General features: G+C 38.2%; 1 protein-coding gene across 15 annotated transcripts in view; it reads left to right on the top strand.

Moving 5' to 3' along the window:
• Positions 1-27,368, top strand: part of ST18 (ST18 C2H2C-type zinc finger transcription factor) — a 194,904-nt gene that overhangs the window by 1,391 nt on the left and 166,145 nt on the right. The window contains exon 1 of one of the 15 annotated variants that reach the window (XM_060243804.1): positions 3,577-3,719. The exons of 13 other annotated variants lie outside the window; for them this stretch is intronic. The gene's annotated coding sequence lies outside the window, so the exon portion shown is untranslated. Of the gene's footprint in view, positions 1-3,576; positions 3,720-4,902; positions 4,996-27,368 lie in introns of those variants that run through there. One more of the 15 variants, XM_060243805.1, reaches the window with a different exon arrangement.

Genomic DNA, 27,368 nt, shown 5'->3' on the forward strand with positions numbered 1-27,368 from the left:
TATTATGTCTGAAATCCCAATCTGCTATGGAGATTTTTTTAAAAATAATCAACTTTAGAAAGGAAACTATAAATATGCCCCCCCCCCTTTTCTTAGTTTGTGGTTTGTTTTTAACACAAATATCATTTCTTATAGCTATTTTGTACCTGCAGGCTAAGATTACCAATCTTACTTTTTTCTCCTTTCCTAAATATTCAGTTTACTGGATGGTAATTATTACTATTTGGCCTTCTTGGCTTACTGTATTATTAGATTAATATAGATTCCTTGTGCCAAATTAGTGGAAATAATTCTCTGCAGAACAGCCAATCATTTTCTTTTTCAGTTTGCATTTACTTGAAAAAAATATTCATAAAGCCTTTGAGTTCAAAGGGACTTATTTTTTCAATTGCAGTATAATATGCAGATGAAAGCACAGTGCTGTTGATTTTCTTCTGTTATTACTAAAGGAGCTGAAACACCGTGCCACTTGCTAGTGTAAAAGTCTGCAATTAGGGGGCCTTTCACTACAAATACCATTTTAAATCATCTGGCTTCTGAACAATTGATGAGGAAACAAGTCCCAGATGGGGAAGGGGTGGGGGTGGGGGCGATATTCATGGAGCTGTCCATGGTGCCAATAAATTTAGTCTGTGTCTGTGTGTATGCTATATAAAAGTTTTTGTTCAGCAAACTTGTTAACTTGTGAGCATTTTCTGCACTAACTTCAAGTAATTTTATTACACTCCTTTAATAGGTTAACCATTGTATGAGAGTGCTTTCCTCCTGCCAAAAAAATTAGAGCTTCAATTCTGAACAATTGTCAAGAACAAAACAGTAGCTCAAATTTCTTGAAGTTACTACAACTCAGAATTCTCACACTGCAATCCTAAGCAGAGTTGTGCCCTTCCAAGTTCATTACTATAATGGATTTAGAAAGATGCAACCATGCTTGGGATTGCATTGTCAGAAGTTTTGACTGTTTCAATAGTTAAACCCAGTAACTTTTTTTTAAAAAATGTTGGGTTTATTGATGTAAATGATTGTGTTCTAGCCCAGCCCAGAGTTCCAATATACCTTTTTTTTAAGTAGTTTTGCTAACTAAAGTTAACTGCAAACTGCAAACTTTCCAGTTGGAATTAATATTTGACTGCATGATAAATGGTTTCTATGGCAGTAGCACAATGTAAATAATACACTCCACACTTGGGTTTACCTGACTGCTCTTGAAATGAAATCTTGTCCTTATGTGACCTAACATGTTTTTATGAGGTATATCAAGTTTGTTTGATATTAAATTGGTATGGGAAAAGAATTATTAAGCTGAAAGTTTAGCGTCATGAAATTTAAAATCCCAAGCGGTATATAAACATTAAAAGAAACTTTGGACTGCTAATCCTAGGAAATGAGTTTTATGGATTGAATTCAACAAGGCTTCAGAAATGGTTCCATCTGCTGCCTAGCAGCTGGTGAAAGGATAAATTTAATTCATTAATTCATTTGGAAAAAAGGATCCAAGTAGTAAAGACTTCATTGCTCATAATGCACATAGGTGGAAATCAAAACTGAAATGTGGCATAATAGATCATCTTTGATAATGAGCAATATTTTTGTCACTATTTTCCCAACAATCCTGATAATGTATCTAACATGTTTTTCAATAATGTGAACCACTATTTTCATTTAAAAAAATCATTGTGGTTATAAGACTATAGTACTATTTCCAAATGTAGCCGCTTGTAGCTTTTTTACATTATAGTGACTTGTGTATTAAACTTTGTTTTATATAACTTTGAAAGTTTGGAATTATTACTTAAATCAAATTTTAGGTTCATTTATCCATCGGTGTACCACCTTGAAGGGCTCATGAGCTGTTTAGCCATTCAGAGTGTCACATCTAGGTAAGGACTTCATATAGAAAGTCCAAATTCAGGGGTCAGAGGTCACCCAGAATCAGAAAGCCAACAAAGACTTTTGTACCTTTTTAATTTTTACTGTGCTTATAGGAAATAGTAGAGTCTGTTTTCTCCCTCTTTCCATATTAAATGTACAGATAAGTTTTACATAATCAAATGATCTTTTTTTTAACTGTAGGACAATAAGTTAAGGCACCTACTACTAAGATTTATGTTGATAGATTACTTCACATAAAAATGATTTAAGTAAGAGTTCAAATTACAAAAATATTGTTCAGGGTTTTCTGCCTGTCACTTTACCATTCTTATTTTTCATCTGTTTAAGATCTAACAATAAAGAAAAAGTTACCCAAACTTTGAGACTTGTGATAAATTGGTCTATTTTCTTTAACTTTCCATATTAACTACACATAGCTAGGCCAATGTAACCATTGTTACTTACAGATGGATGCATTGAATGATAAAGTTTGGACGGTAAAGCAATTATAATGCATATCATGTTGAGCATGTGAAATGTGTGTATTTGTGAGTGTTTGTGCCTGAGATGATGATTTCATGAATGATATTTGGCTTTCCCCTTTTCCTCTGTAGCCCATAGCTCACTGTGGTGGGTTTGTTGGATTTACTATAAAGGTTCTGTTCGCACCCTGTGGGTTGGGTTAAGAATTAGGATTTATGCATTTACTTCTACTGCTGCATTGTTTATACAGCTTTGGTTTAGTTTTGATCCCTTTTTTGCCTTTGAGGCTCTTCCACAGTGTCAGCTGCTGACTGATAGTAGGAGAACGGCCTCGTGGTGTGAATGAAAGGGACCTAGCGGTTGGTAAACAGAGATAAGGAATAAATAGAGCACAGGCAAAAGGAGATAGTTCTGTGAGAGCCCAGATTGCCGCCAGTCTGTTCAAGTGAGATGCAGTGCCTGTCCTTTTCCCAGATTAAATTAGTGTGCGAAATCTCCAGTGACCTCCTCCCCTTCTCCCCATACTCTTTAGCCAAGCTGAACAGCCTCTGCTGTAAAGTATTCATTTTATCCAGGGACAAGTTGGACAATAGAACTCTCCCTGATACTTATGGACAGCTGTCGTCATTCAGAGAGCTTTTCAGCATTTCATTTTTCATAGGAGTTAAAAGGGTTTATGCCTTGTAATTGAAGAGAGGGCAGAAATACATGGATGCCAACTCTGAGGTTGCCTAAAAAGATTGCAGGGGGGGGGATACACCTTTGCCAACCTGTGAAAGACTGCTCATCTTGTTTTGCTGTTATTTAAAGGACTTTCATTGTGATAATGTGATTATACCAAACCATGAACTGGATGGAGGAAATAACAGGAACATGCAGGGGCTTCAAAGTTATTCCAATTATTAAAGGTCACCAGTGCAAACCTTTTTGAATGTCCCATTCCATTCCTCACATTGGTGGTACTTAAATTTGATGCCTCCTCCCCATGAACAGACTCCCAAGAAACATTAAATCCTCATGAGATACTTCTGTGGTCTCATATTTTTGTAGTGATTTACTGCAAATATATTCAGCATCTGACTGATTAAATAGACCTTCGGCAACCTTGAGGGTCACTGTGTAGAGTATGTACATAGAAAATGCATCAGCCCATTGTACCCTGGCAGCTAATGAGATTGGTCGTTAAGTAAATGACACAAAGCCTACAAAAAAAGCTTAGCAGCTCACTAGAGTATCACAGAGTGTCCCTGCACACCACACAACGACACAAACACTGGACTAACCTAGCCCACCCCTGCTTTATTCTACTTCACTGCTTCCCTGATGTCAGCGCGAGAGGCAGAACAAAGGCTAAAAGGCACACGGTAAGTCAGTCTGACAATTATGCCCTAGGGAGAAAGTAGAGCAAATCTTAGCCTAACCATAGCCTTGCCTTGAAAGTCTGTTTTGGACAAGTAGGTCATAATGATTGGATTGCTTTTGTGCCCCTCCAGAACAGGGGGAATGTTTTTGGAATCAGTGCCTTTATTCTCTCTCTTGTCATCTTTACAAAAGTTTTGAATTTCTAAAGTAAAGTGGGATGGGACATTCAGCAAACATTATGTTGCTGTGATGTGGAGAGAAATGCTTTTTTATACATCTAAATACAATAACCATCAACGCAGGTGACATTTCATATTGTCAACTTCACAAGAATCTACTCTTTTTACCTTTTTGTATCACCAGAATCTTTTCAAAATACATAACAGAAAAAAAACAGTGTATTCATTTCAAATTTCAATCTATTTGCCAGATGCTTATTCACTTGAATAAATGGCATGGCATTTAGAACCATGTGTACAGAAATGAAGGTTTTTATCATTTTGGATTTTCAGACAGCAGCCAGAGTATTAAATCATGGTGTTTCCCCCCACGCCTTCATTTGTCCACTTGTTTTTGCTGAAAATAAAATAAAAATTAAAAATTGTGTTGATTAACAATCATAAATGTTGTTTGGGTTTTTTTTAAAAAAAATAAAAGGGATGGGCTAGCTGCTAGGTTTGTTGCTTGATAGGATATGCCTTGTTTTAATGTTTACTTGTAATTTCTGAGTTTAGTTGATCAAATAATTCCTTCCATATACTTCTCCTTTTTTTCTTTCTGAAAAAAAAAATGTCAACAGGAAGTGGCAAGAAGATCTTGCTGTATACCTCAAATGTGTTGTGCATGCTTCTATCTTTATATTCACAGGAACTGGAGACAGAATTGGGCTGCAATTTAAAATTGTAAGAGATCTCAAATGTTATTACTAAATTACTAACATATATTGATAACAGTGAGAACATTATTTGTCTTTCATAATTAATACATAAAAATCCATAGATCAAATGCTGCATTACATTATCTTTCTTTTATGATTTAGAAGTTATTACATTTTGGGAAATATGAAGTCCAGTGCTTGTGAATGTGATTTTTAAATGTAAGTTTGTAAAATCAGATCACTTCACTAAACTTCTTCAATTCCTTCGAGGTCAACTCACAAAACCTCACTGAAAACACATTTATTTTAGAGACTATGACTATGAGAAAAGTTGCTCCCAACTTTTGCAGCACAAAATAGTAATCCAGACCATAGTGAAGTCAACAAGAACTTTGACATAGGTAAGAGGGAAATAAAAACTACTGTTATTTGCATATGGCATTTATAGATTAGTTGTGATTGATCGCAAGGAGTTTATGTTATTTATAGGATGTAAATTGTTAGCAGTTTTAAAAGCATGATTAGTAATTTGTATGTGGAAAGTACCAAGTTATTCTACACCTGTACTTTACACCTCAAATTTGTCCTGTTTGGACAGCTAAGTGAGATAAGTGAAATAAGATATGATTTTACCATATGTTCTTAACTGTTTGTATCAACACAACATGATACATGTTTGTTTAATTCAATAAATTAGTACAGTAATTGTATGTATCTAGCACGGCATATTTAATTCTGCAGAGAGCATGAAGTTTCAGCTAGAACTTAACTTTGAAATCTTCTAATCAATATTAAATGCCTTTGCAAGTTTGAGTTCCTACTTACAGGGATAAAATTTCATTGGAAATATTCTGAGCATCAAGTGGCCATTATTGCATTGTGTTTGCACTTTCTTTAATTATAATGCAAATGGTGATGTGTGCATATCCTTCCGCTGTCCAGCCAGTCAGATGGCCATATATTGGCAGTTCTCAGTGAAATAACTGTGCAAACTATCACACACACACAAAAAATGCATTCAGTATAACAATATTACTTTAGAAATGTCTGTCAGACTTTGATTGGATGGGGGGGTTTCATTCCCCCACTCCCCATAAGTATGTCCATAGCCCAAAGTCAGAAAGGCACAATCTATTCCTTCATGAGTTAAGAACTGCCAACATTTAATCATCTTGTATCTGAGATAAACCATGGCATTCTAAAAACACTATGGCAGAAAGAATCCCCTTTTTAGCCAAGCAGCTGAATTGTACCAACTGACATCAGTATCTTGAACTCTGTATGACCTTGCTGATTCATTGCTATTTCAGGTTTTCCTTATTTTAATTTCAGAAGCCAAAAGTTGCCAAGTACTTCTTACATGTTCCTAGAAAAACTTTTTACAAGTGAGTTGCAAACACATATCTCTGAAACGTAAGCTTTCTATCCATGCAATTCTATAAAGAGTTCACCTTTCTAAATCATTTGAAGTCAGTGGGCTTAGATGGCATAACTCTGTTTGGGGTTGCACTGTGCCCATGTAGTGGCGCATAGTGTCATTCATATTCAGTGCAGTAGGTTGGAATCAAAATCTCTGTGCAGGTATCTGATTGAGTAAATTGAGAACAGCTTTGGATACTGAGGTTCCTGTCCCTCTGCATGTAAAATCCATGTATGCAGATTACTGTAGACTTCAAAAATGTAAAGATGTATTCTGAGTTTTAAGAGTATAATCCCTTGAGCTCAACTTCTGTACATTATTTTGTTGTCTCCAGAGCATAATCTTTAATAATAAGCTAGATTTATAATTACATCAGAAGTCTATTATTATTCAAAGTGGACTTTTGCCAATGTTTCCATTGCAAACTGTTGCTTTTTAATAGGTAGTATTGTCTGGAAATCAGAGAATATCCAGTGTCCTGAGAAAAATGCTAACTGCGGTATGCATGCTTAAGTGTCCTGTAATAAGCATATTTCTGTAAGTTTCTCAGATCATATATATACTCATATAACTTATTTTCATGAGTGGTGATATGAGGGATTTATACTAGTGTAATAATTTTTCACTGAGTAATTTATTACTAAACAGTATCTAAAATGTAATGTCTCTGATAGTTAATAATTTCCTTGAAGCTGCCTAGAGTTATTTTAAAAACTTTTTCTTACAGTGTAACAGGAAACTTGTTCTGATAACACAATCATTTATGTAAAATATACAGACACAGACCATACTTTTTAGGATATATGGTTTAAGACATCTGGATGGTTGATGCCAAAGCCACAGTTATGGACCATCAGTTCAATAATCCTTATACTAAGAAGGATTTATGTGCTATAGAGTAGTGACATTTTTGACTCTCAAGTAAAAACATCCAGATTGCAGAAATGATCAAATACTTTCCTGCTCAACCCATATCTGATTCTCAAAAATTATGTCTCTTGCTTGCTGGTAACCAGTATTTACGATGTCCAATATAATCAAACATTTAAATGAGACTTCATGCCTTAAAGACACTTGTCATTTTTCACAATTCTTGTGCAACAGTTCTTCAGTGCCATGTTCTTTTCTGTTAATTACACTGTAAACCCATTTGCAAATAAAATTGTTCTCTTTTCTAAATATAACTACTTAAATGTATTCTTTTGCATTTGTGTCTTGTGGCCTGATTCCAAATGTGTTTACTCATGTGTAAGCTCCAAAGAGCATAGAAAGACAGCTGCAAAGCCCTATTGTATGCATATTACTTAAAAATAACTCCCATTGCAAAGGAAGTAAAGTTGTAGGCTGGAAAACTAAGAACACTTCTCTGGGAGTCAGCTTTATTAAATAAAAGAGGATTTACACCTGAGTAGACTTGCTTAGGATTGCTCCCTAAATGGGGTATATTATGTGTGTCTAATTAGTTCAGCTTTTAACACTTTTAATATAGCATAACTATGTCTTCCCAAGATCTTTTTACATAAGCTTGTACTAACTTTTACAACCAATTAATACCAGGAATCAATATTTACATTTTCACATATTGTAGATAGTCAGTTTATGTATTGTGCCAAAGAATAAAGATGTTTGTTTGTTTTTAGTGAAACAAAACCACTTTGTTTTTGAACACAGAAATAGACTGATCAATGTAGACATCAAGCTAAGGAAACTTTATGGAATAGAATTCTGGAACTAGTGATTAGAAATGTGTTACTTTTACCTGACAACATAGATGATACACAAATGATGTTTTTACCAAATTAGAAAACAAAGTTCATAAAAAAGTCCTGGGTCTGTTCTTAACTGAATGTAAGCACCATGCATGTTTGGCAAAAGAGCCCTCATTACAAAGTGGGGAAAATGCAGGATCTTTTGAGTTTGTGTTCAACTTGTTTGAGCAAAGCTTTATCTTCTCTGTACATGAATTAGCACTGCCTGCAAAAAGGGTTAAAGAAAATGCATTCTGTTGCATCTGCTTATTAAATCCCTTACTTTAGTAGAAATTCAAATTTTGTAAGATTATTCGTTTTATTGATGCATATAATTATAATCACAAGCCATCTGCTGATTTGGCAGGCATGGTTAAAATCTCTAACTCTCATAACCTTTCAAGTACAGTGCCCTTGGGACTCTATTTCACTTTTATATTTTGGAAAACATGTATGAACAAACAAGAGAGGTCATCTGCCGAAAGTCAGACCTGTAAACATCTCTCAGTATTAAAGATTTTGGGTTTAAGAGTACGGAAAGTATTTTTAACTATTTTTTTAAAAAAAATTCTGACTTCAGGAACAGATTATTTTCTCATGCAATGGGGGAATCTGAATTTTTCCTAGGGATTAATGCTTTGTTCTCTCACTCCTGGGACTTGGATTCCATGTCTAAAATATCCCCCCCCCCCCCCAACAAATATTGCTCAGCTGGATTGTCACACGTGAATGGAACACATTTGACCTTGCTTATAGCTGGAGCACATTTTATTTGGAGAGCTGAGGTGGTGAAGTGGCTGAACTACAAATCAAGAAGTCCCCACTTTGTCATGCCTTCAGCAGGTAGATCTAAACAAGCCACCCTTTCTTGTTCCAGCTTCTAATAATCCTGATCTACCTTATAGGGTCCTTGTTACAAGAAGATTATGTATGTGAAGCATTCTGAATGATTAAAAGTGCTGTATAAATATTTTACCTTTATAAATGCTAAATATTATTGTATTATTTTTGCGGTAATTCTCCAGAAAACTTTCTTGGACTTTCAGAAACAACATTTCTATTTTTAATATGAGAACTGGGTATATGTTTTGCATGCATTGTCTTTCACCACAAACACCCAGAGCACATTTAAGGATGAGAAACAGCAGTACACAGAATATTATCACCTTTTATTTTGGTCTGCCTTTTAAAAAGAGTTAGTTATATGCATATTTGTCTCCTGCTGGCATTGGTCAGGTGACATACAACTCTGGCTTCTGCTGGCAAGACAAAAGAGAGTTTTTGAATGATCACATTTTAGCAATACTGAAATGATTTGATTTTATTGGAACATCTTGGCACAAAGGAGAACATTGAGGTTTGAGTAAGGAAATAAGGTAGAGTTCGACTGCAGGTGTAAAACTTGCAGAATATTCGAGGTATCAAGAGAATGCTCCAAATCCCAGAGGGCTAAAATCATGTTTGAGGTTATTTTAGCCCTTTGTCCTGCATTTTCTCACTATATCAGAATAAGCTAAAAGTTTCCCTTTTGTTTAATTAATTTGTATAAAAGAACATGCAGCATGCATATTACTTTGCACCTTTTTGGAAGCTGAATTCTCACACCACATCCCCTTTTATGGGGAAACAGGAGGTGAATGCACATGTTTGAAACTGTGCACAGCTGAAACTAGGGAAACGGGCTGAAAGTAGCTCTGGTTTATTTCACAACTAATTAAGTATGACATCTGTTGAAACTCAGGAAACCAAATCTCCCTCCTCCTTTTTCAGATAGTTATTTGAACTGCTTGCATTTCACTTGGAAAACATGAAGGATCATTTTAGAAATCAAGAAGATGTGCAAAGTAAATGGAAATAAGTTCAGAAGACCAGATTTATGCAGATGTGTTTGGGGTGTACAATACTAAATACCCATGCACAGAAAAATGACTGGAATGCATGTCTTCTTCACCTATACAAATATGTATTTGTGAATGACTTATCAATAGTTATAGGGTGTGTACAGCAACATGAGTAACCAGTCCAGAGGCTCATAGTGAGTAACCATTGCCTGACCCATAGTGACAATTTTACCATGGGTTGGGTCTAAAAAGCAAACAAACTTGTGAGTCAAGCCCTTATAATAATATATCATTCCCATTTCCACTTTCCTGCTACACCTCCCCAAAATCTGCTCCTGAGGGTAGGTTGGAAATGGCATGAGAAGCAATTCACACATTTGTTATGAAAAGGTTATATTGGCTGAAATCTCCTCCCTTGCATGAGGGAAGGTGCTCTTCCTATAATTTTGGTTGACTGTGGAAATGTGCTTCATTTTTTTTCACCGTGGGGGTAGATGCCACAGGCTATATGCTTGAAACTCGTTATGTAATTGAATATCTTGTTACAAACTGTATGCAGGAAATTTTGCTATTTATTCCTTATAGTGCTGTTAGTATGCAAGATATCATACTGTCTTCCATGCAGTTCCAAAGCTCCAGGTGAGCTCCAAAATGCATGTGGAACTTTCACATGGACATAGCATGAAAATGAGGTCTTATGCAGCCTTGCAGCTGTACCATGATGCAGTACACTTAATTGTTCCTGATGGAGGACTAAAGGATAAGATATAGAGATCAAGATCATCCAGTAAATCTGCAGCTGAGATATGACTTCTGATCCAGTGAGACGCACATTCCATAACACTTCCACTGGCCCACCCTGGCTCTTGTATATCCTTCCTAAAATTCTTATTAGTTTGAATTCACATGCATCACTTAGAGGTTTCCCCCCCCCCCCCAAAGTTGGTGTGAGAAACAAGAGGGCAGTTCTAAAATCTGATTGTACTAGCTTTCTGATCTGATTGATGTGGGAAGCTTGATTTACAATCCTGAGCTTTTCACTGCATGTTTTGAAAGTTTTGTGAAAGTTTTGTAGGATTTTCCCTCTTACTCCTTCCCCTTGCCAGTGAGTTAAGGTTACTGTTTCTTGTTTCCTCTTAGTTTTGCTCATATAGTCACAAGGAAGACAGGCCACACCATGCTGAAGTCAATTCTATTGTAAATGCTGTTGGATCACCTTGTCCTTCCCAAGCAAGGAAACATTTAGGCAAAGCATTTTCATATTCATCCTAGTTTGGGTGCTGGGTGTATTTAATCCTCTGCTGTTTCTGGGACTGATAGGTACAGTGTTACAGGTTGAATTGTATGCCATTGGTGTTTACTTTGATGCAAATTGGGAAGGAACATTCTGAGAGGATTTAATCCCTTAAAATCACTAGTAAAATTGCTGTTAGGCAGCCTGAACACACATAAGATGAAAATGGCATGTCCCAGCTGTTCAAGCACAAGGCAAGCAGAAACAAAAGCTTCATTTGGTACAGAATATAGCTGCTGATATACTAACTAGACCTTAAAGTGTGATCTTATCATCCCAATTTTATGTTATTAGCTGCCTATTTACTTCTGGGTCAACTTCAAGATGTTGGTACTTCCATATAAAGCCCTACATAGCCTGGGGCCTACGTACCTGAAGGACAATCTCTCCTGGCATCAGTGCGTGTGCTAACTTATAGACTATCAGGGCTTAAGTTTCTCATCCTTGAAACCCATTAGACAGCTTTAATGTGTTTCTTTTTGGCCTGGTGACTGTTCTTTTGAAATACTCTTCCAGATTCTTCACTTTGCACAGTTCTGGAGACATTAAAAAAGCTTTCTTATTCAAAGAGGCTTTTGAGGGCAGTTGACTGACCTGAGTGATGATTGTGCAGTTCAATATGTGCTATAGATTTAGGGACATTTTTTTCCATTTTCTATTTAATAATGTTTTAATATATTTAAGTGATGTAGTTTACATCTTCATTTGTAATTGCTTGGAGCCACCAACTGAAGTGGAAAAGACAGGGTGTAAATATTGAAGTAACCACAATGTGTATTTTCTAAAGTGCATTAATTTGGGACAGCCTCAAATCCTATAGGACACCTGTATGTGGAGCTGAAATACTCATCATAAAAATATTAATTATGTGATGAAATTATGACTTTAAAATATCCTTGACTCTTTTGTTTGTAACTATGTGGCATGTTTTACTGCCATGTAACCCTGTGGAAGAATGTTTTTTAAGCCTTGATTTTTTTTCAAAACACCTTTTTATTTGTAAATCTAGTGTTGTAGATGAATATAGTATATGTATTGTTGCAGGAGAGCTTGAATAACTTTATTTAATTAGATTTTATATTGTTCCCATAGTAATCTTGTTTTTCATCTTTGGAGCCCAACTCATGTTTTCCTTTAGACCAGGGGTGTTGAACCTATTTGTTATGAGGGCTGGATCTGACATAAATAAGACCTTGTCAGACTGGGCCATGTTAGGCCGGGCCATATGTGTACCTATTTAAGATTAAGTAACAGAGTGATAAACTTTATAAAGGACACAAACACAACATTTTTTTTTACTTAAAACATGCTTAAAACATTAGCACTCAGTCTTAAAGGTGGTTTCTTTGTATTTCTTCCATGGTATCCAATGAACTGGGCAAAGGAAGCTCTGTCTCTTTCCTTCCAGTTTGGAGCCAGTTTGGTGTAGTGGTTAAGTGTGTGGTCTCTAATCTGGGAGAACTGAGTTTGATTCCCCACTCCCCTACTTGCAGCTGATGGAATGGCCTTGTGTCAGCCATAGCTCTGGCAGAAGTTGTCCTTGAAAGGGCAGCTTCTGTGGGAACTCTCTCAGCCCTACTTACCTCACAGGATGTTTGTTGTGGGGGAAGAAGATAAAGGAGATTGTAAGCCGCTCTGAGACTCTGATTAAGAGTCTTCCTGCCCCAGGGGACCAGGAGGGGAGGAGCCTCAGCCAATAGAAGGAAGAGAGGCTTGGCTCAGTAGCTCTGCTGTGGGATTGAGAGAGCCTGACAAAGCAAGCTCTGCCTCCTCCTCTTCCTCCCCAAGGAAAGAGCTTCAGTCAATGGAAAAAAAGAGAGGTTTTGCTCTGTAGCTCCTATGTGATTCAGCAGGCCTGGCAAAGCAAGCTATTATGCACAAGCAAGCAAGAGAGAGGGAGAAGGAAGCAGATGACAACAAGTTGCTCGAGGACCTGATAGGAGCCCCCCGGGGGCCTGATTTGGTCCCTGGCTTGCATGTTTGTCATCCCTGGTTTAGATTCTTCTTCCTATAGGGTTACCAATACTTTCCTCCTTTCTTTTTCACCCTCAGCTCTTTGAGTGCCTTACTGCTGCTTCATTTACACATGAAGTTCACACTGCCATTTAACTAGAAAGCGTGATTTCATCTAGCATATGGAACCTTCCCCAATGCAAGGAGCTCTTTTGTTAGAGATAGGGTTGCCAGATCCCTCTGGGCAGCTGGCAGGGGTTAGGCAGTGGGCTTACTGAGAGGGTTAATAGGAGGAGGGAGTCTCACCAATGTTTCAGTGACATGCTCACATGACTTGCAATATGACCTGGAAGTAACATAGGCACATCAGGTTGTGCTCTTGGTTTTTGGGGAAAAACTCTATGGTAGAATTAGCTTCTATCAACATTCCTACATCACTTTGGGTTATGTAAGGATATCACTGAAACATTGATTGTTACTCCCTTTTTAAAAGGTGTCTCCCCCCCCCCATTGGCCAGTTTATCAGCAGTGGAGAGGTGGGCCTGGGAGGATCTAGCATCCTGTAGATCTGCAGGGTCCAGTCTATAATTTAGAAACCACCATGGGATTACATTTTACAAACTGAAAATTATTGCTTTACTTGAAACTGAAGTCCATGATGCAAAAAAGAAGTCTCTTCCAAATGTGTACATATCTGATTTATCATTCACACTGTCATATATTCTCATATCTCATATAAAATTCCAGTAGCCAGATTTATTCCAAGACTCCTACATGATGATAATAATAATAATAATAATAATAATAATAATAATAATAATAATAATAATAATAAAATAATAATAATAATAAAATAATAAGCTTTTATTTATATCCCGCCCTCCCTGCCGAGGCAGGCTCAGGGCGGCTATATTATGATTATAAGCAAATGGCACTTCTGTAGGAATATCTATACCTTGTTGATGTTACCAACTGCCTTTCAGATGAATACATTTATATTGCATTAGTAATTCCGAGAGCAGCAGACTTGCAAAACCTGAAGGCAGTTCAGGTTTCAAAGCTACTGTAAGAAAGGTTTCTGGGAGTCAGAGAACTTGACATTTACATAATTTACCACATCTTCCCCCTGCCTCTGTAGGCCAGAGCCTAACCTAAAGCCCAGGTTGTATCTGCAGCCATGAATATGTTTACTTATAATTTAGGAATTGATTTATTTATTTGGGTTTATATCCTGCCCAAAATGGGCTCAAGATGGCTCACAACAATTGAAGTATAAATAAATAACAGTAGTATGTGATAAAAAAACAAGTTAAAAACAATCAGACAATAAACAATAAAACAAGATTTCAGTAAACCAGATAAAATCCCAGTGCAGTCCTTAATATCTCCTGCAGGGTGATAAGTCTAACGATATTTCTGTGGTGTAATTCTGCGGCAGGGGAGGCTGAGATGGACTGAACACCCACCTCCTCAACCAAAGGTTGAGGATATCTAGGATATTGATAGACCTACTATCTATCAAATATCGTTATTGCCCTTTTCATGAAGTGTGCCTGTGCATCAATTTGTTTCTCTGATTTGTGCACTTGACACATAAAAACACAGGCTGAAAATGGCACAATATGTTGTATTTGTAACTTCATCATAATTTGTGTGCCACCATTGTTCAGGAGATTACTGGACTATCTAACTGGGAGCCATTCTAAACTGTATTAAATGACAAACTGCCTCCAAAAATGTCAGCTATATATGTAATCACCTCCACACACTGCTCTTCTGTAAAATCTAGTAAAACTTACCCATGACTTTTCATCATTTGTGCTTCCCCATCCCATCAGTGGCAGCCAATGTTATGGCACAAGAAGCAAGAAAATGTGGAATACTGTGATGTCACAGCACAGATCATTGCTGCCCTCAATCAAATGCCTGGAGAACATCTCTGTCTTGTAAGCCCTACGGAAAGGTAATAGGTCCTATGGGACACAGATGTTCTCTGGCAGAGAGTTCCACCAGGAGGGGGCCAGGGCCCACCAGAAGGTTCTTATTACTAGAGCTTAATGCTCTTCCAGGGGCATATTGAGAAAGGTGATCCCAAAAATATGTGGGTCCCTGACCGCTGAGGGCCCTTAAAGGTCAAAACTAGGACCTTGAACTGGATCTGGTGCTCCACCAGAAGCCAGTGCAGCTTGCAAAGCACTGGTTGAATGTGTGCCATCCAAGCGGTCCCTGTGAGGACCTGCGAAGCCACCTTCTGGATCAACTAGAGCCTTTGGGTCAGGTGCAAGGGTAGGCCAGTCAGGTGCAAGTGTAGGCAAATTGCAGTAGTCTATCTTGGAGGTGATAGCTGAATAGATTAATGTGGCTAGGTCAGGGCAAGACAGGTAGGGAGCCAGTTGCCTAACCTGGCGTGGTCAAAAAAATGCCAACTTGGCATCCTTTGTGAATTGGGCTTCATGGACAAGGTAGTATCCAGAATCTGACTCTTGATGGTCAGAGCTGGTGATCACCCCATGAACAGCCAAGTGTTTACTACCTGACCACGGCTCCCCCCACCCAGCCAGAGAACCTCCATCTAACCAGATTCAGTTTCAACTGGTTCTGCTTTAACTTCCCAACCACACCCTCCAGACCCAGAGCAGGAGGGAGAAGGAGAGAAAATGGGAGGACAAAAACAGGAAATAAGATTGCCAACCTCCAGGTGGGGCCTGAAGATCTCATATGTCATATTCTCCGAGTTAAGAGTCAAATGTTTGAGACCAATTTGTATTGTCGTCTGCTTTCTTAGGACTTCTCACGTGGTATCTCATTATAGATATAGATAGTACTGGGACAGAGGTGAAAATGATATATAATTGACCTATTTTTAAGGTTTGCCAAAATGAAGACATCTCAGTTACCACATCAAGCACCTGCTTCATGGAGTAGAAAGGAAACTTGGTTCAAAGGAAGCCTATGCTTTATTATACAAGTGGCAAAATTAAAAGGTTTACCAAATCTTTCATTGGCTACCATACACGACTAGTAAAGTGTGTGTTTTTTTCTTGGTGAGTTTCAAACTGTATAAACTTGTGAGAGACACAAGAGTGTTAGAAAATTAGTTTCCTTGTTAAGCAAGACAGTGAATCACTAGCCTCTTGGGCCTCAGTGACAGAATTGCTTTAAGCTACAATTAACGCTTTGGCTGTACTCAATAAAATACATTATATCACTGAATATGTATTTAGATACTGTCAATTGCCATTCTACTTGATTTCTCTCTCTTAAAACATCAAGGGATAAAATCATAGGCACCTGTCCTGGGATCTAGCTGCTGCAAGCTTAATGCCATGATATGGTCTACTTATATCATTTCAGAAATAACATGGGCATATTTCTTTCATGGGGTGGAATAATGGGATTTAGTGGAGAGGTATGTCACAAGCAAAAAGATCTTGGATATATCTGGCTGTATTTCCTGATATTTATTAAAGAACTTTTTGTTCTAACCAGCCCTGAATAATATATCTTTGGAAAAGTAAATACAGTTATTTTTGGAATGAACACGTAGATAAACCTACCATTAGTTGAGATAGGGATTGTCAAACTGGAAGTTGATGGGGAGGAAGAAGTGTTGGCAGTGGATTGGTTTATCTTATGAGCTACGCTTTGGTATGTGGTATACATAGTTATTTGGCCATATTTGCCTTAGTACAGATCTACAGAACTCTTGAAAACCAATAAGGCAAAGGAAATCAACCTGCTGCTTTTAACTGAGTGGCTCATAAGTGGCAGAACTTTTAGGTGTTTATCAGAACATTTTTCCATAGACTTTATTGCTTTCTTACTGAATTTGGTGATTCTGAGTTAAGTTTGCAAAGTGCTGAGAACTCACTGAAAGTTTTACCTGAAAACTGGGAAAGGTGAAGCAAAAATTGAACTGTGAAATGCACTACAGCTTGAATCTTAAGCCACACTTCTGCTTGTGCTCCTCTTCTTCTGTCTTTTGTTACATATTCCTCTAGCACTAGGTACTTTATGGCTCATTGAAAGACATTGGTCTGAAATGAACGGAAGTGGAATGCCAGAGGAATTCACTCTGTAATGGAGGACTACTTCAGCAACAGACAAGGGACATACTCAACCATAAACAAGACCTAGTATTCAAGCCTGTCTCTCTAATGATGCATGTCATTAAATCCATTTTTCTGGATGACCGTCTCCATGTTAATATTTTGTGTTGAACATAAGGCTTTGGGAAGTTATTTCAGTTTTTGTGTTTTGAAGGATATTTCAGATTTCTGATTGCTGTCATTCAAACTAAATGTTCTTTGTCTTGAATAGTGTACCTTTTCACATTATGCTTTAACCATGAGGTCCTTCTAATTGTTCCCATCTCTGAAACTACATGAGCTCCATCTGAGGGATGATCACAGCCCTTCAAGTACCTGAAGATGGTGATCATATCACCTCTCAGTTGTCTCCTCTCCAGGCTAAACATACCCAGCACCATCAGCCTTTCCTCATAGGAGTGGTCTCCAGACCCCTCACCATCTCCATTGCCCTGCTCTGGATACATTCCAGTTTGTCTATATCCTTCTTAAATTGTGATGCCCAAAGCTGAACACAATAATCTAGGGGAGGTCTAACCAGAGCAGAGCAAAGCAATACCATCACTTTATGTGATGTGAACACTATACTTCTGTTGATACAGCCCAAAATTGCATTTGCCTTTTTAGGCACCGCATCACACTGCTGACTCATATTCAATGTATGATCCATTAAGACCCCTAGATCTTGTTCACACATACTACTGCCAAGACAAGTTTCCCCCATCCTATAATTATGTATTGGATTTTTTCTACCTAAATTTATCCCTGTTAAAATTCATTCTGTGTTATCCCAGTTTTCCAGCTTGTCAAGATCATATTCTATTTTGTCTCTGTCATCTAGCCACTATTCCTTCAACCAACTTATATATTATGATTTTGAATAAAACAGGTCCCAGATCCTTGAGGCACTCCACTTGTCACTCCTTTGCAAGAAGATGAGGAACCATTAACCAGGACTGTTTGGATGTGATTTGTCAGCCAGTTACAGATCCACCTAACAGTAATAGGATCCAAACCACATTTTACTAATTTGTCAATAAGAGTATTATGTGGAACCTTATCAAAAGCCTTACTGAAATCAAGATAAACTATGTCTAAAGCATTCCCCTGATTCAGTAAGCTAGTCATTTTCTCAGAAAGAGAGAGAGAGGAGTTTGTTTGATATAAGATATTCTTGAGAAACCCATGCTGCATTCTAAAATCAAGTGATTGTATTAATCAGTTACAGCCAGAGAGAAAGTATGATCCAACTTTCACTCAGTCACAGGTATTACATGCCTGATTAAGGAAGGCCTTTTAAACTATAATGGATAGCCCATTTATAGGAATAGGATAAAGTATTATAAGCATGTGTCCAGGTTAGCTTTTACTTTTGCAACATGGTTGTTGCAATTAGTGATTTGCAGAATCATTTATAGCTCATTTTGTTCAGCTATTTTCAGACATAATTGTTCATATCCATTCCCCAATGGATGCTATACATATCAGGACCTGTACCAGTTTATACATATCAGGACCTGTGCCAGTTTAGCATCCATTATTCATGGATCAATTTGTTTGTTTGTTTAAAGATTATAAACACCCTACAAAAAATCTCCCAAGATTGCTTACAATAAAATCTTTAAAACATATTGTAACTTGGAAGACCCAAAATCTTTAAAACAACTACAAATCAGACAATAAAAAGTGACAAATAAAACAATAAAACACCAGCAAAAAGAAGCTAACTATACATAAAAGCATCAATTCAGTACATGTCATTTAAGAGCTCTGATTTTAAAATCCAAAAAAAATTCAGGAAGATCAGATGATTAATCACTGTCATCAAATAGGATCTTCTACTGAAAAAGATGTTTTTAAATCAGTCTCTAAAACTTAAAAGAAAAAAAGCTAAACAAATATTCCAAGAAGGGTGTTCCAAACTTTCAGTGCTGCCACTGAGACGGCTTTGTCAATGTACTGATTTATTGATTCTCTGAAGATGTGAGTTATGGAACAAGAATGCTTCAGCTGTCCTTAAAGGTTTGGGTAAGTTTCTTTTGGGGATGCAGTCTTTGAGATGTCCTGGTTCCAAATCAAATACCGTAATTACTTCTGAGGATATGGACAAGGTATTTGGGGAAAAGCCGTGTCATGATATGGTTGTTTATTTTCCCGTTTTGACCTATGATAGTGAGCTAGTTGAGGGTGGTGAATGTCTCATTCTCTGAGGGGTCTGTTCCTGTTTCCATGATAGACATTGGATTTCCCCCTTAAAAAAACCCTAAACACAAACCTGTTGATTACTCAATGATGCTAAAGTGCAAGGTAATTGGATAGCTCCAACTTCTTTTGGATAAAACTTATTGTCTGGAATCTAAATCATTACCAAGTTTGGGGATGGACTGCCTTGAGAACCTTGGCTGATGACTTATTCTGGGAGAAGCACAGAGGATTATTGTCCCTTTTATACTTTTTCTGGGTGTAACTTTGCTGAGGATTGCTTAAGTAATGTGTTTACTCCAAAGTTATGGAATTCCTTCTCCCAGAGCTTCACAGAGTATGCACTCATGACATTGTTCACAGGAAAGTGAAAACATTCATGTTGATGTGCGCTTTTGGAAAACAAAGTGTTCTTTATGCTCTGCTTTTGCTATTCTAATTACCATTGTTTGTTTGTTTTTAAAAGTAATTCTTAGCATCATTTTTTAACAGTTTTCAACTGCTCTGTTTATGAAAGCCACATTGGTAACCATTAGCAGAAAATCAGCACAGCAATAAAATAGCAAGGAAAACTCTGGCTGGTTTTTTTCATAGCAGTTCAAAGGATTTGTTTTGCTCATTCTCTTTACTGCATAAGATTATATTATTATATTTTCCCTACTTTTTAATTATTTATGTGTTTTTTCTTTAATTGTTTTAAGAACAGATCAAATTTCTGAAAATTTGGGACAATTTTTGCTATTCCTTGAGATTCTTTCAAAAGGTAGCCTAAGCTTTGTTAAAGTCCTTTACTGTTCTGCTGATCTCTCCAGCACAGAACTGGTCCAGGTGCACATCAGGGCCACCACATTTCCTCAGTGTGGTACTAAGACATGGGGCTTGTTCAAACACCCACTAGTTCAGCTCATGTCCTGTCCACTGGTCACGAACTGGAAGCTGAGTTTGCAATGATGATGAGTTCAACTGTTTGTCACCCTGCACAAGGCTGCTCAGCAAGCTGCTTTACTGTTTTCCTTTTTAGCCACACAGTACAGTGAAATTGGCCTTGCTGAATAAATGTTCTGCTCAGCAAGCAGTTGTTTACATAGACAAATCAGTCACAAATCATACAAAGTAGTTATAAATAATGTTATTTTATGAAAAGATTAACTCCTGTCCTTTGGTGTTCATCTAGTGCATGCTGATCAGTTGGAAGACAATGTCCTTGCACATGTGTAACTTTGCAAAAGGCAGTGCAAACCTATTCAGCAGGTGTTCACAGCTGTTTGGTGTTAATCAAAAAGGCAAAGCAATTGGTTCACATTGCATCAACTGCCTTGAACATAATAAGTTCAAATGTTGAATGCATTTGTGGCAAAACTTGCAGTATTCCTAAGTGCAGCTAGCATAACCTATCTTTTGTTTGCTTTCTCCTATAATGAAAGAAGCATATTGGTCTGTAGAAATGTATATACAACATTAAGGAGTATCTATAGCACTTATCAGAACTAGCTCTATACTTCAAAAATAACTGTTAACAAAATAAACTAACAATCAATATATCTAATTCTCAACATTGCCAGATCTGTGAATATTTTAATCTGGAGCCATGGACAGACAATACAGACTCTTTTATAAACCTGAAAAATGTCCTAGGTTTGCAGAAAAATCTGAAAGCTAAAAAACAAGATCTCCCAAAATAATAGAAGCAGCATCTGTACATTTAAGAAACAAATGCCCTCAATGGCCATTGCTAACCAACTACACGATATTGCCAACCTTAAAGGCTTGATATCTTTCAATAAAAGGCAAGGGGATGGAAGCCAGTCACACACACCCAGCCTCACTTACCTCACAGGGCTATTGTGAGGATAAAATGGAGAGGATTATTTATTTATTTATTTTATTAGACTTCTAGCCCATCCACACCTGCACCACAATGCTCAGGGTGAGGTACAACAAGTTAAAATGATGTCATAATTATTCAATTATAATATATATTTATTTAATTATAATTATTCAATTATTATATATATATATATATATATATATATATATATATATATATATATATATATATATATATATATATATATATATATATATATATATATATATATATGGTCCAACCACTCCTGGCTAGAGTGTTCTCTTGTGGACGATGAGAAAAGCTCCTGCAGCTACAACTGGAAGCTGAATAAGAACTTGTTAACTATGAAATCAATCACAGACACTTTGGAATCTGCTATTAATGAATACTTTAATATAAACTCTCACTGTGGAACCTCAAAACAGATAATATGGGATGCCTTCAAAGCTGTCCTTCAAGGCAAATTTATAGCCATTACCTCTACCTATAAAAGAGAACAACACAAATTACATTCAGAACTAGTTGCTAAAATATCTAAATTGGAAGATGACCACAAAAAATCTGGAAGTAAAAAAACTTATGCTAAATTGATAGAACTTAAAAAACTTGAATCACTAGAAGTGACAAAGATCCAAAAGCAGTTGCTTTTTACAAAACAAAAATATTGGCACAAAAGCCCTCAGTCACTCAAACTGTTGGCTTGGAGAGTCAAGAAAAGACAAAACTCCACATTTGTGCACTCAATAAGAAATACCAAAGGGTTGATAAAACATTCTACCAAAGACATAGCAGATGTGTTTAAATCATATTACCAACAGTTGTATTCTTCTACTAAACCTTCTTCAGACAGCATTAAAACATTTCTCAATTCTCATTCTCAGCTAAAAAAAATTTCACCTGATCCTAAGTCCTTCATGGACCAACCAATCACTGCCAAAGAAATTCAGAACATGCTCCATTAAATGAAATCTAATAAGTCTCCCGGAAGAGACGGCTTCATAGTAGAGTTTTACAAATACTTTCATATTTTACTATCTCTGTATCTAGCTGATATATGCAACCTTGTTCTTGAACTTGGAGATATGCCCTCAACCTGGTCAGAAGCAAAGATCATAGTAATCCCCCCAAAAGAGAAAGACCCTCTGGATACTGGTTCATATAGACCAATATCCTTGCTCAATACAGATTATAAAATATTTACAGCTACCCTTGTTGCTAGATTGAACTCTTTCATAGGCAAATATATTCACCAGGACCAGAAGGGTTTTATCCCAAACAGAGAACTCACAGACAATTCCAGAAAACTGATCAATAGAATCAATTATTGCAAAAAATTTCAAGTTGATTCTTCATTTATTTTGTCAATTGATTTTGAAAAAGTGTTTGATACCGTTGAGGCCCCCTACTTATTTAACCTTTTAGAACACGTGAACTTTGGCCCAAACTTTCTTCGTGTCATGGGTGCTGGGGACCCTTCAGAGGAAGTTGAGTCTGATGAGGAAACTGTGCCCCTGCCACCTGCACCAGTGCCCCTGCCTCCTGCTGGAGAAGATCCCAGCCCCCCTGCCTCGCCCTCTCGGGTGGCTCGTGTGCGTGACCGCCTCCGGCAGGACCTCAGGGATCGGAGGAGGGCGGCACGCTCACAAGCAAGACGCTCCCTGAGCCCTGAGTTCTGAGAGGATTCTGGCCCTTCTAAGAGCAAGGATGCTTGAGTGGTAACAGGATCCTGGCTGCCTCCCTGAGCCAGCAATTAGCCCAAACGGGCAACAGCCAGCAGAGGGCTATATAGCTGTAGGCTTTGGGAGGAAGCTTTGTGGAAGCAACTAGTCATCTCCCTGACATCCTAGCATCCACTCCGGCTTGACTTTGGTTCCTGACTCCCTGACTTTGGCTTTGGACTTCTGGACTCCCTGACCTCGGCTTCTGGACCTCAGACCTGCGATACTTCTACAGTGATTCGGATTTGGCGCCTCGGACCCTCCTGCTTACTGGCTACAGACCTCGGACTGCCTCTGGACTTTGCCTGACCCGGCCCCAGCCGTGACACTTCGAGCTATTCAGGCTTTATATAGTTCTCCAAAAGCTATTATCTCCATTAATAACCATGGCTCTGAAGACAGGGCTGCCAAAATGGTCATAGCAAGAATTGGAAAACCTCTGGTCCGTTATATATTAAATTTTAGTACTCAACAATATGGGAATTTTATTCCATGGACAAAATCCTAGATTCTATAACCCCTTTAGATAGAGATCTAATACTCCTAAGAACTTATTGATCAAATGGCTACCTTTCCTTGAGTCATCTTTTTCTCAAACACCTGCTGCTAGATCCTATATACCATCTTGACTATACGATGTTATTTTATGTAAGTATGCTATTTCGACGATCATTTATACACTTTAATAACTTTTAAATTACTTTTAAATTATTTAACTTTGCAATCCAGAAAATATTGGATCTCATTGTTATTATGTTTTTCATTTACACTGGTATCACTGCTGCTGACAGATGTTTGTGTTTGTTGTTGTTATAAAGTTATATTTCAATAAAATTTAATTAATTTTTTTAAAAAATAAATAATTATTCAATTATCCAAACAATTTAGCATAATTACAGTCAAGAATGATGTAAACTGCTTTGAGTACCCTTGTGAGACAATGTAGGATATAACTGAAGTAAATAATAAATATAACTGGAAGTGGGGGAAAGATAAAATGCAAGTTGGTTGATGATTGGGAAGAAGAGAAGAAAGCAGGGCAATGTTAGGTGAAGGGAAAGATAAAATAGTGTGGTAAAGGGGATATAGGGTAAAATGAGATACCCTATGCAAGTCCATGTGGGCTCCTGATAGGCTTACCAGCCCCCAGGTACCAGTGGAGGATCCCCCAGTTTTACAGGCTCCTCCCTGCCACCAGCCAGCTAGCTGATGGGGGGAAGCCCTGCCCCAACAGCTATGATGTGCCATCTTGGGAGGTTTAGAAACTTTCAAACTGCTTGTGTTTTGAAAGGGGTTTGTGTGCCTTTAAATTTCTGCAAAGCTAAGGCTGTGGGGACAGGGGTGAGCAAGCAAGTCGACTTCAGACCATGTTTCGCATTAAAATGCTTTTTCAAGTGGTAAGGCTCTTGAAAAATCATTTTAATACGAAACATGGTTTGAAGTTGACTGACATGTAAGGAACTTCTATTCCAGAAGTTTATTTTTCCTTTGGAGCCGCATCATCTAAGAGGAGTATTGGATTCTACACAGAGTGTTTTAGGGTTGCCAAGTCCAATTCAAGAAATATCTGGGGACTTTGGGGGTGGAGCCAGGAGGCATTGGGGCAGAGCCAGGAACAAGGGTGTGACAAGCATAACTGAACTCCAAGGGAGTTCTGGCAATCACATTTAAAGGGACAGCACACTTTTTAAAATGTCTTCCTTCCATAGGAAATAATGAAGGATAGGGGCACCTTCTTTTGGGGCTCATAGAATTGGACCCCCTTGTCCAATCGTTTTGAAACTTGGGGGCTACTTTGGGGAGAGGCACTGGATACTATACTGAAAATTTGGTGCCTCTACCTCAAAAAATAGCTCCCCCAGAGCTGCCGAAACCTCTAGATCAATTTCCCATTATACCCTATGAGAAACGATTTCCATAGGGAATAATAAAGACGTTTCCTTCTCCCCCCCCCCCACACCCCTTCTCGCAAATCTGATGTAGGGGATTGCCCTCTCTACTCACCAGCCAGCTTATTTCAGCAACAGACACAGACACAGAAAGTTGAAGCCTTTCACCACCTCCGGAGGTGCAAAGGCACATGGTCCTTTGGGGCGGGGCAGGAAGCAGCCTGGGAAAGCTCCAGCTGCTGTGATAGAGCTGGGTGGGAAGGGGAGGGGCAAAGAGAAGTTGCTGCAATCGAGGTGAGAAGGGAAGGGAGGAGGAGAAGCATTGGGTCAGTGGGAATGGGAGAGGAGAAGCTGCTGGGATCGGGGCTGGGTGGGAAGGGCTGCCATTTCCTCCGCTTTCTGAATTTTTGGCTAGCGGGGGGAGGAGGCTCCAAATCGGGGGTCCCCCACCCAGGCGGGGGATTTGGGAAGCTTAGAGTGTTTGGAAATGTGCAAGACTTGTGAACATGAACTTAATGTGCAAAAGGACTGTCTTTTCTCTGCAGTGGAACCTTTCCTCATGAAAGAAATTGTTTTTTACTGTGCTACTTGGTATCTCTAAAAGTTTAAGAAATTGATAGAGTCTATAAATTTTTGGAATATATGTATTGCTTGTACAGTTTTTTTTATTTTTCCTGTGTGTGAGAGAGAGGAAGAGTAAGAGCCAGTCCCTCTGCTTGCTTTGCATTCCTTTCAGAAGTAATTTGCATAGTAAAAGGGATAAAGAGTTAACTAGAATCTGATTATGGGATGGAGGAAAACGCCAGCCCCTAGACTGTTCTGCTCAGTACTTTAGTTTTCCTGTGTTAGTTTGAAGAAGTTGGTTGAAGTACAGCAGATTGCTACATCCAACAACTCCTGTGAGTGAATTGCTCCAGTGAGATCTTAAAAGTGTGGGCTTGCAAACTGTTTATTTTGGCTGCTTTTTGAATGTGTGTATTTACTTTCATTTAGTAGAAGTGCAACTGCTGGTGAAACCCTTGAAGGCAAAAAAAGGAGGAGGAAATGAAGACTGTATTCAGGGGAACTGCACTGTGTATTTTTATTATTTATTAGGAATGTGAGTCTCCTGACTCTATCCCCAAAGTCTCCCAGCTCCACCCCCAAAGTCCCCAGATATTCCCTGAGTTGGACCCTAGCTCCTGACCATTCAACTAGGCCTGACCTGGCCTGGCTGCTGACACTATAACTGGACCAGAGTTTTGCCAGGATGAAGGAAGGAGGGAAAAATTGAAAGTGGGCAGAAGGAAAAGGTAGGTTGGCTGGTTGGTGCGAAAGAGGGAAGGAAGCAAGAAAAGGGAAAGGCTATGGAGGCTTCCACAGAAAGGAAAGAGGAAATACAAGTGGAGGTGAAAATGACATTCTCCCTCTGCAAGTCCTTAAGGATTCTGCACTTGAGTAATAATAATTCCAGGGTCTTTTGTCAACTACAGCCCGCTTGAGATGGAATGAGTGTGTTCTCCCTATTACATCATTTGTGTAGGATGTAAGAAAACAACAAACAGCAGGATCAAGAGGCAATGAATTTCAACAAGTACAGGGTTAAATATAATCAAGAAAGAAACAGCATTCACTAGTCATATGAAGCTAGTTAACATCTATAATAGTGGGATATCTCAAGTGTTGCTAAGAAAGTTAACACAGTGAGATTTTTTTAAAAAAACAACTCAACTCCGTATTCGACCTGGGGGGGGGGAGATAGCGTGAAAAAAGCATTTGCATTTTTTTCTGACTTTGAATGAAATAATATTGGTCTCTTCAAAGGATGCATCTGAATGCACAGGCAGAAAGAGGACATGAGATGTGAGTGATTCCATGTCTGACAAGTATGTCAGTTTAATGACTCAACCACAACCCAGGGGGTATATTTGGTGTGGACTCTGTAAATGCAAATGCAAAAGCAGTACAAGCTACAACTAATTTACTAATTGTTACCAGAGCATGACCTGTCCCTATGAATACTGTGCAGGTGCAATGCTGCTTGGCAGGTTGCTTGAGATGAATTTTGACAGGAAACATCAATGTGATCAGTGTGTGCAGTGATCATGGCTGTGCTGCAGTTCTCAGAATCTATAGCAAGTGAATTTGTGAATTCTTAATACAATCCCTTTTTGTGGTCCCAATGTAATATCCAAAGAGAGAGTGTTCTTCTTGTGTCCTGTACCAATGCATCTTAACATGGAGGAGATTCATAGGTCACATTTATGGGCATGAAAAGGGAAAGGAAAGGTCCCCTGTGCAAGCACCAGTTGTTTCCGACTCTGGGGTGACGTTGCTTTCACAACGTTTTCACAGCAGACATTTTACGGGGTGGTTTGCTATTGCCTTCCCCAGTCATCTATACTTTCCCCCCAGCAAGCTGGGTACTCATTTTACCGACTTCGGAAGGATGGAAGGCTGAGTCAACCTCGAGCCGGCTACCTGAAAACCCAGCTACTGCTGGGGATCGAACTCAGGTCGTGAGCAGAGCTTAGGACTGCAGTACTGCAACTTTAACACTCTGAGCCATGGGGCTTGTATGAGCATGAAAACCAGGCACAAAAATGTTTTGCCTTACTATTCAATCATAATTGTTGCTCATCCTCATCTGGAGTGACTTGTCATGAGGAACATATTATACATTTATACTTTCTCTTTGGGTTTCTTTTTCCTTTGCAAATACTGTTAAGACTGCCTTGAATTTTAGTGCAGCTGTCTTTCAACTAAATAAAAGGATTTTGAAAACTCCAGTTC

Source organism: Heteronotia binoei, chromosome 7, assembly GCF_032191835.1.
Source record: "Heteronotia binoei isolate CCM8104 ecotype False Entrance Well chromosome 7, APGP_CSIRO_Hbin_v1, whole genome shotgun sequence".
In the NCBI taxonomy this organism is placed as follows: domain Eukaryota; kingdom Metazoa; phylum Chordata; class Lepidosauria; order Squamata; family Gekkonidae; genus Heteronotia; species Heteronotia binoei.